The sequence below is a fragment of the Mustela nivalis genome, assembly GCF_964662115.1.
Source record: "Mustela nivalis genome assembly, chromosome: 7".
Classification (NCBI taxonomy): domain Eukaryota; kingdom Metazoa; phylum Chordata; class Mammalia; order Carnivora; family Mustelidae; genus Mustela; species Mustela nivalis.
The window spans coordinates 28,404,627-28,413,621 of record NC_139026.1 but is presented as its reverse complement, the minus strand read 5'-3'; the positions used below and the strand labels follow the sequence as shown (position 1 = coordinate 28,413,621).

The window sequence follows — 8,995 nt, the reverse complement described above, 5'->3', positions numbered from 1 at the left end:
AGACTGACTTAAATGCATTATGTACAGGATTAAGACTTTTTTTGGCATCTTTGTTGTGGGCCAGAAAAACTTGACATATTGAACTTTCAAAAGGTATTACCTATAAGTAAAGTAATTAAAATACATCTCTACAGATTTTCAGAAATGACCAAAAACATTGTAATTTTCAAGTTAACAATTTGAGCAGTTATTTTATATCAGTCACAATATCCTGGTTCCTGAAAGAGGTCTTTGTCTCTATAAATTCATTGAGAAATGTGGCCTCAGAAAATAGCCTTCAAACATTGCAAAACAGAGTATTATCTAGTGCCCAAAGGCAGTAATCTATAGTATATAATTTAGTACGCAAAGCTACAAATACAAATGCTATAGAAGTTCAGAAACAAAAGAAATTATCATGAGATGAGAAATCAGGGAGAAATTTTGGAGGTTAAAAGAAGAATGAATTGTGTTAGCATACATAGTGATGGAAGGAAAAAAAAAAAACACGTTTTAAGCAAAACTCCATCAATAGGAAGGAGCACAGACAAAACACAGAAATAGAAATGAATGGGATATTTGTAGAAAGTTATTAGACTGGAAGAGTAATTCCGAAGCTTAATTGGAGATATATTTATAGAGAAACTGAGGGAAGTTTGTAGAGATCCTCAGAAGCTGGCTAAAGCTCTTGGTTTAAATTTTTTGCAGCCAGAATCCAAGCTCAGCTCATGGGCTTACTTCCTAAAATGGTTAGTAAAGAAGAGGCAGTTTTCATTGGCATCAAATTTCCTAGTGGGATGGTCGGTGTCTGGATTGCCCCTAAAGGAAATTAGGCTTCACTGAAGACCAGGGAATAGATGGTAGACAGGTAATAATTAACAACCATCCTTCAAGTGACATTCTGCTTATATGCTTTTCAAGTGCTAGCTTTTTAAAAGCTGTTATTTTCACTTGAAAAAAATGGATTAATTGTTAAAAGCAAAAAATCTGAACTGTTAGCCTGCAATCTGATGAAATGCTCAAGATAATGAGGGATATTTATAATAACTCCAAATCATTGGTGATTATTAGAGTTATGACATTATTCATAATGAAAACAGTACCACAACATGACAGTTGGCCAATTAGATGTAAGCCTCTGTAGTCAGTCTATGAAAGCCTAGGTAGTTCTTAGATCTTTCTTTAAAATACAGTCTGAGGGCACCTGGGTTGCTCAGTGGGTTAAAGCCTCTGCCTTCGGCTCATGTCACGATCCCAGGGTCCTGGGATAGAGTCCTGCATTTCTACTCAGCACGGAGCCTGCTTCCTCCTCTCTCCTTCTGCCTGCCTGGTTGCCTACTTGAGATCTCTGTTTGTCAAATAAATAAAATCTTTAAAAAAATAAAATAAAATAAAATACAGTCTGTATTATTGTGGGAAATAATAATTTTTTTTTCTCTTTTGATAATTTAATGTTACAATAAAAAATTAATTATTCAAATATTTTAGAAAAACTACTAGATATTGTTCAAATTAAACCTGCACAACACTCTGGGAAAGGAACAACAACAATAAAAAAAAAAAAAAAAAAAACAAGAAAAAAACAAACAAAAACATAAGCGGGTAATGCATGTTGCCAGAAGCTTCTTCCAAATTCTCTTTAGGAATTACCTTAGAAAGTGAAGCTTTTAATTAGAAGAGGTGGGGATAAAGGGTTAGTTAAATTTTAGGTTGACAAAAAAGAAGCCAAATGTAAGATATTTCTTTATCCATTGACATACTAAAATAATATGTTTTACTTAAGGTGTGAGTGATGTATATTATAATATGTTAATAGTTACAATTTGATCAATGCCTTTTTTGGGGGGGTCATTGAGAGGATGTGACCACCAGTTGACCCACAAGCTGGACCCAAGCATTGGGAGGCTCCTCACCCACTCCCCTGTTCGTGGCAATGTTTGTTCAGTTCAGTGGGAGTTGTGTTCAAGGACGCAGCCTTGAGAGAGCAAATGTGTTATTGAGGCTATCTTTTTAAGATATGTGACTAAAATCAGATAAGGCTTCTTTACAAACTTTAAAGATTCTAGTGGGTGGAGGGGGGGAGGGTGGAATTTAGTCACGTCACAGACACTGAAGAGAATTCTTGAGTATTTAGGTCCTCTTATTACACCTGCCATTTACAAACCTGGAGTGGTTTGTAAACTCTTTCTTTAGTCTCTCCTTGCCCTCCCTTGTTGGGGGGCTAATTTCAGATTTCAACCAGGAAGCCCCCTAGGTTTCCAACTAATAGTTAGAAGGAGAAAATAGGGCTTCGTAATAGAAGAAGAATATAGGGATTTTGCAACATTATTGATCACTGATTGCAGTATTTATAAGGATATTTTCTATGATGATAAACCTATTGCTCAATACCTTAATGGTCAAATGAGGGGTTCAGAGAGGTTCTCTGGAGTTAGATTTGTGGACTTGAAGTCCTCTGCAATGTATTAGCTGAGAAAAGTTAGAAATGTACTTAACTACTTTGTGAAGAATGAGAAATTTCCTGAGATCCAAAATTAAATTGTAAAGAGTTTTTGTTATCATTATTTTGTTTTTAATTTTTGTGTATGTATGGGGGGGCAGTGTTAAATGAGATAAAACAGGTGAAATGTTAAGCACAATGCCCAGCATAAAAAGTGTTAAAAGTTATACTTATTACCATTGAAACATATATTTCAACAGTCTTTAAATTTATCAGTTTGACTAGTATAAGTTAGGAAAAGGTATACAGATAAATAGTCACAGGGGGCCACATATATCACAATCAAAGTAGAGGAAATGCTTGTCTGCCCAGCACCTCATCTGGCAAACCTTAGAGGCATTGCAAGTTATTTCATCATTCCCTAGTATACCTCTTATCCAAAGAGTCCCCTGTTGCTTTTCTCAGGCTGTCATTTAGATGACAAAGTGATAGATTTCAAGGAAGCAATTGTTTGAATATATATCTTTTCTAGGCATATTTGTAAGGAAATGGAGGTGAACAGGAAATTTAAATTTTGATTTACTTTATACAACTATGCTTGGAAAAGGTCATGGTCAGAGTTTTCAAATTTTCTTTAATGAAGAAAATATTTATTTTTTTTTTTTAATTGTGTTATGTTAGTCACCAAACAGTACATTTCTCAGGACAAATAGTAAAGAACTAGATATGAGAATTAATTCATTGTTTATCTTAATGACATGAGTAATTAATTTATTTTCTTTCACCTTTACACCAGTCTTTACCAACAACTATAAGGTAAATATTTTTTATCATACTTAGCAAAATTGTGGCAATGAAATAAAGTTGGGTGGTTGAATACACTGGTATAGCCTTCAAGACTATGAGTTGCCTGATTCTCTTTATGTGTAATGATAATTAAAACTCCAATGATGCAGTATAAACCATCAATCCACATTCATCACTAAAAAAAATCCCTAAGGCAAAAAAAAAAAAAAAAAAAAAATCAAACCAGTCAGTGAATTGGAGACATTTTTAGTTTGTTATGCTACATAAGCAATAGCGTGTCAAGCCACCTCATTTGCATAATTCTAGACATCTCTCTTCAGTAAATACCCTGACAAACTTAAAAAAATTAAATGTTTCATTATTTGCTATATATGAGAGTCTGGTTTCACAAAGTAGTATAAAATCAAAAGACAGAGAGAAGAAATTCTCTGAATGTTGGACTTTGCAGGCCATGTCAGCACTCTTCAGTTAAATCCTTCTTTTCTTTCCCCAGAATGAATACACTGGAAGTCACAGCATCACATCTAAGGCTAAAAAAGGAAAAGTAGAATATGTTGTTTCGCCTTTGCAAGTAAGTAAAATATTTTCTATTAATATAAACTCCTGTAACTCCATTGTTTTCTAGGCTTACTAATATTTTACACTTCCTAACTCCTGATGCTGTGTTTTAATTGCATTCCCTTGAGCACCCAGTGTATGATGACGCAGGGTCTTCACCATGCTGGGGATAGCTCAGTGTCACCATTTCCTTCTGAGAGTTCCTCGGAGTGTTATGTCACATGTACTCGGGAGCTTCCCCATATACCGTTCTCCTCTGAACTCTCCTATAAGACTACCTGCCATTACCTCTAAAACTAATGCAACTGCCATTCCTATACACACCACTGTTGTCTACTGTGAGCACTGTGGAATCAATTGCAGCCCCCTTTAGCATTTGAAATCAAGCAAAGAAGTGGTTTACCTATCTTTTCATGGTCCAATTAACTTCAGAATCAACATTCAAGAATACTTTTCTAAATCTTCAGGAATAATGGATAAGGGAAAAGCAGGAGAGCACTCAGGAAAATTCCCATTGCTATAGGCAGTTACACTCAAAGAATACAGGTTCATTCTCAGCATCCCCTATAGGGTAATACTTTTTTGAGTCTCTCACCTACTCTTGTGGACCAGGGACCAGCTCTTTTACCATGGAGGATGCACCAAAAATTCTTCATCTTTTGTTTCCAGATGTAAGGCCACAAGACCCAGACAGAAAAATGCAAAATAAAGCTTTTCCAGAATATTTTTCCAGAATTAAGTCTAACAACCCTGTCCTAACTTCTTATGCAAAGTAAACAGTGTCTTAGAATATTTGACAGTATTAGACTCATTGTCATGCAAAGAAATCCCACTGCCCATGAATAAGGTGAAATTTTTTATTTCTTACATAATATAGCATCAGGAAGTAAAAGGATGTCATTAATGCGTCAATGGCCCACTAATGTGAAGCACATCATTTCTGTGACTTTTTTAGTTGCTTTTCCAGCTATCTCAGATACAGAAACACACCTACATTTAAAGCAGGAAGATATGGTGAATGGAGACCCTCTGTTTCTTCTATTAGGAGAGCAAACACATCTCCAGAAGACCTATCCAGTACACTTCTACTTGTGTCCTGTTGCCCCCAAATGTGCCATATGACCATCTCTAGTTGGAGAAAATGGAAAATCACAGTAAAGAAAAAAAAGTGTTGGGCATGAGTGTTGAATTAGACAACAATGTATGCAAAAAATAATAGTACATGGAGAACATCCGTAGTCTAGTGCAGTGAGATTGCACACTGCCAAACCCAGGATTCCAGTCTCATTTAGCATCTTCTGTCAAGATGAGGGGAAGGTGATGCCTACCATCCTTTCTATAGTTTTGAATTTTTACCTCATGATCTAAGCAACTACTTAAATAAGAACTCATGTACCTACACACAAGATTCTACACGAGTAAAAGCATAATTTTCCAGAAAAATAAAATCTAAATTTACAATTTTAAGAAACACATTTTTTAAATGGGGGAACATAATCTGCAGACACATACCTCTGACTACAAAGAAAATTGTTTCTTTTATGTTGCCAAGAATGGATTAGCTCCTTAGTGCTACATTTTTACAAACACTGCCATTTCAAAAAGAATGTTTGCAGCTTTATAACTAAAAGCTACATTAAGATGATTTTAACAACATAGGAGAGCAGCCTTCTCCAGAGTTGAATTTATATATATCTCTTTCTCTTTTGGCACCAAAACTTTTAATATGAGCTAGAATACCTGTTTACTATTTATTTTGTTTCTGTCTATCATGGTTTTAAAGACTGATGCTAAATTTCAGGGAGAAAGCCAAGTTGTATTATGAAATAAAACTCAGATTTAGATTCCTTTTAAAGTTCAAAAAGAAGACTTAAAAAATTTAAGTCTTAGAATATACTCTTCTTTTAATCCAATCTGCCTAAACCACTGTGGAGTACATGTTAATGTTTCCTAGGTTGAGGGAAATTTCAGAAGACTTTAAGCACACCATAAGATGTTTCCAAAGTAAGCCTACCACCAGAGACTTTGAGTAGAGTTGGTAGCTCTACCTTTGCCTGAAGATCAGATGGGAAAGAAAAGCATATGGTAGGATAAGTGTTCAGATAAAATAAACAGAAGGAGAATATAAATATGAAGGATATGAGAGGGAAAAAGCAAGAGAGGAGGAGGGGAGATGGAGGTAAGGCTGGGTGGACAGCAGGAAAGCAATTGCCTTTCTTTTGGGGAAATAGGATGTACTCTCTCCTAATATTGTACAAAGGATTAAAGACGAGAAGCCCTTCACACTCAGACATGACCAGGGTCTATAAGGACGTAAGCTCCAAGGCTATGGGAAGATGGTAGTGTGTGGAGCAGTGATAAGTGATGAAAAATTGCCGAACAAAATATAAGGCTTCTGTTTAACAGCACTGTGGAATGGAACAGGAGATTTTGAGAGTAGCGTGTAGTAGCTGGGACATAAAGTCGAGCATGAGAGAAGTGACCGTGGAGGCAGCAGTATCTCTCACACCTGAGCAGTGTTTGCATAACTGATGATACAGCAAGCAGGCCATATTAAATGGATGAGGTTGGAATGGGTAATGGTTAAGCTGGAATTGAACCATGATGCTGAGAAGAGCTCATTGTGATGCCACTGCCTAGCAGAGTCATTATTTTACTTGTTTGTTCATCTGTATTCCAGTTAGAGGGAAACAACTGGTGTGCATCCACACAATTGTGACTTTTATGGCAGTGCATATTTCTCAGGGCTTGTTGTAATATTCATTCTGTTGTGTGGAAGATGAAAGAGGGAATGATGTTTGTAGCTTCAGTGATGAGAGATGTTTTCAAACAGCAAAAGGTACACCACGTGCACTTAATCACATTGGAAAATTTGGGAGAAATGGCATTTAATAGAGAAAAGAGTGTGTAATGCTGTAGGGCTATTGCTGCTCCTCTGCTGGTGGGGTAGAGAATTTGCCGAAGGCATGTGGGAAACAAGGTCATAAAGGTGTGTGACAATGGACAGAAATCAGTCACATGGTGCCAGTTGAGTAATCTGCAGTAGCAGTGGGTCTGAAGACTAAAACAATCACCATGTCAAGGATTATGGAACCCACATCTGAATGGGTGAATACATTCGATCTTGAGCTTTCTGGTATACATTTCATTTTATTGTACATTTATTATACATTTCATTTATATGAATGTTACTGTAATGTTATTTTTTAACCTATAAATATAGTATTACTGGTATGGAATTCAGTGAAGATGTAAAATGACTAATTCTTTAAATAATTTGCATTACCTCTTTCACCATAAATAAATTATTACACATTACTAAATATTTCTGTAGATGAAAACAGAACAAAGCTAATAGAGGCAATAATCAGGCGTTTTTCAGAAGGAAGTCTTCTAGAACATTAGGGGGGAAAAAGAAAGAAAAGATTCTATGTCTGGAAACTAAAAGCCTTAACATGTTTTTTTGTTTGTATGTTTGTTTAGGAAAAATGAATAAAAGAAGTATCATCTTGAAACGTGTCTGAAAATTTTTAATTTCAAAAATTAGAAAAGAATTCTGAAAGTATCCAGGCAAAGAAAATAAATTATCCTTCAAGGAACTAAAATCAGGTTAGTAAGAGACTTCAGTAAAACAGTAAATTTCATAAGACAGAAAATTAACATCTATAGAGCTTTAAAGGGGAAAATATTGTAACCTAGTAACTCTGTAGCTATACAAATTACTTTTTTCTTAAAAATTAGAAAGTTTGAATTGGGCAAATTATAGAAAAAAAGAACTGGTAGTGAATGTAGAGAATATTAAACATGAAACGATAAATTGCTAAAAGTGTATACTACTGTGAGAAACTGCTGATGATAAAGCCAGGTGTGACCATTCATTTATTTATTCAGTGGCAATATGTCAAATACCTGCTATGAGCTGGATACTCCAAACAAAGCATTCAGTTTCATTCCTGACAGTTATTACACCAGGGGCAGGGTAAAACTGAAGCCCCAGATTCCAAATTCTAATGTCTAAAATTTATAAATTAAATTACTTTGAAAAATATACCTTCATAATAAAATTCAAAAAATATGTGGCCAATCGTTTTTACTTGACTTAAAATCAGCAATGTATAAAATATAATTGAATTTAATTATTCTTTTTAAATTTATTTTAATTCAGTTAGCTAAATATAGCACATCATTGGGTTTTGATGTGGTGTTCAGTGATTTATTAGTTGTGTATAACACCCAGTGCTCATCACATCCCGTGCCATCCTTACTAATTCTTGCATTATATTTTGATGCTGTGTGTTTGAACCAATGATGTTTGATTTATGGATACATAATTCATAGGTTATTATACATTTGTCCAATGACATTCATTTTCTTGTCTCTATTATAACAAAATCAATAATTATATTCTTGCTACCAATTTCCACATAATTTGCATTCTATTCATAATAATGCCAAATTAACCTTTCTTGACTCTTCATAGTTCTTTGACAATTTTTTAATTAATTTAGAGGAACTATGGACTGTTGACACAGAGGCAACTGAATTTATGAATAAAACTCTCAAAGAAAGCCTGGACATGAACCACAAATTTTACATACTGTTTTTAAACATTGAAATGAACTTGCATAAAATAAATTATTTTGAAATAGTAATTTCATCACATAAACTATTATCACTTATATTCAAAATTTTTATGGCCCCATAAAACAACATCTAGATCTAAAACCCAGTTCAAGTGATAGGTATTATGTTCCATGCATGTTGTATCTGGAACAATATATGTTCTACTTTAAGAATAGTATGACTTGTTCAAATATTGCAAAAGAGTCCTCAGGTACCATGAACAAATACTGAGAGCATCACATTAATTCTTGAGTACCTCCAGGTCTGTAAATTAAAAGAGAAGGAAGCAAGAATAATCAACACTACTGTAAAATGATACTTTATTCAAAAGTATATTGCATTCATATAATCTGAGAAGTAATTTTATGAGTTAATTAATCTGATTAATTATGAGGTAGCTAATTGTTCTCTACCTTAAGATTTTCATCACTCAAATTTTCCCTGTGTTTCAAAGCAATGTCTATCACTGATAAAGGGAGCAACAAAACCCAGACATCTTTACAGCATTGGAAGACAGTTGTCTTTTTCTCAAGAACATAGGGCGAGAAGTATGAAGCAGCATTCTTTCTGGGTCTTACACTGTGTTAG

At 34.6% G+C, this 8,995-nt stretch overlaps 1 long non-coding RNA gene across 1 annotated transcript in view; it reads left to right on the top strand.

Moving 5' to 3' along the window:
- LOC309868668 overlaps positions 1-3,743 on the top strand; it is a 289,626-nt gene extending 285,883 nt beyond the window's left edge. The window contains exon 4 of the long non-coding RNA XR_014313774.1: positions 3,720-3,743. This is a non-coding gene — a long non-coding RNA (uncharacterized lncRNA). The remainder of the gene's footprint in view (positions 1-3,719) is intronic.
- Positions 3,744-8,995: the final 5,252 nt, after the last annotated feature.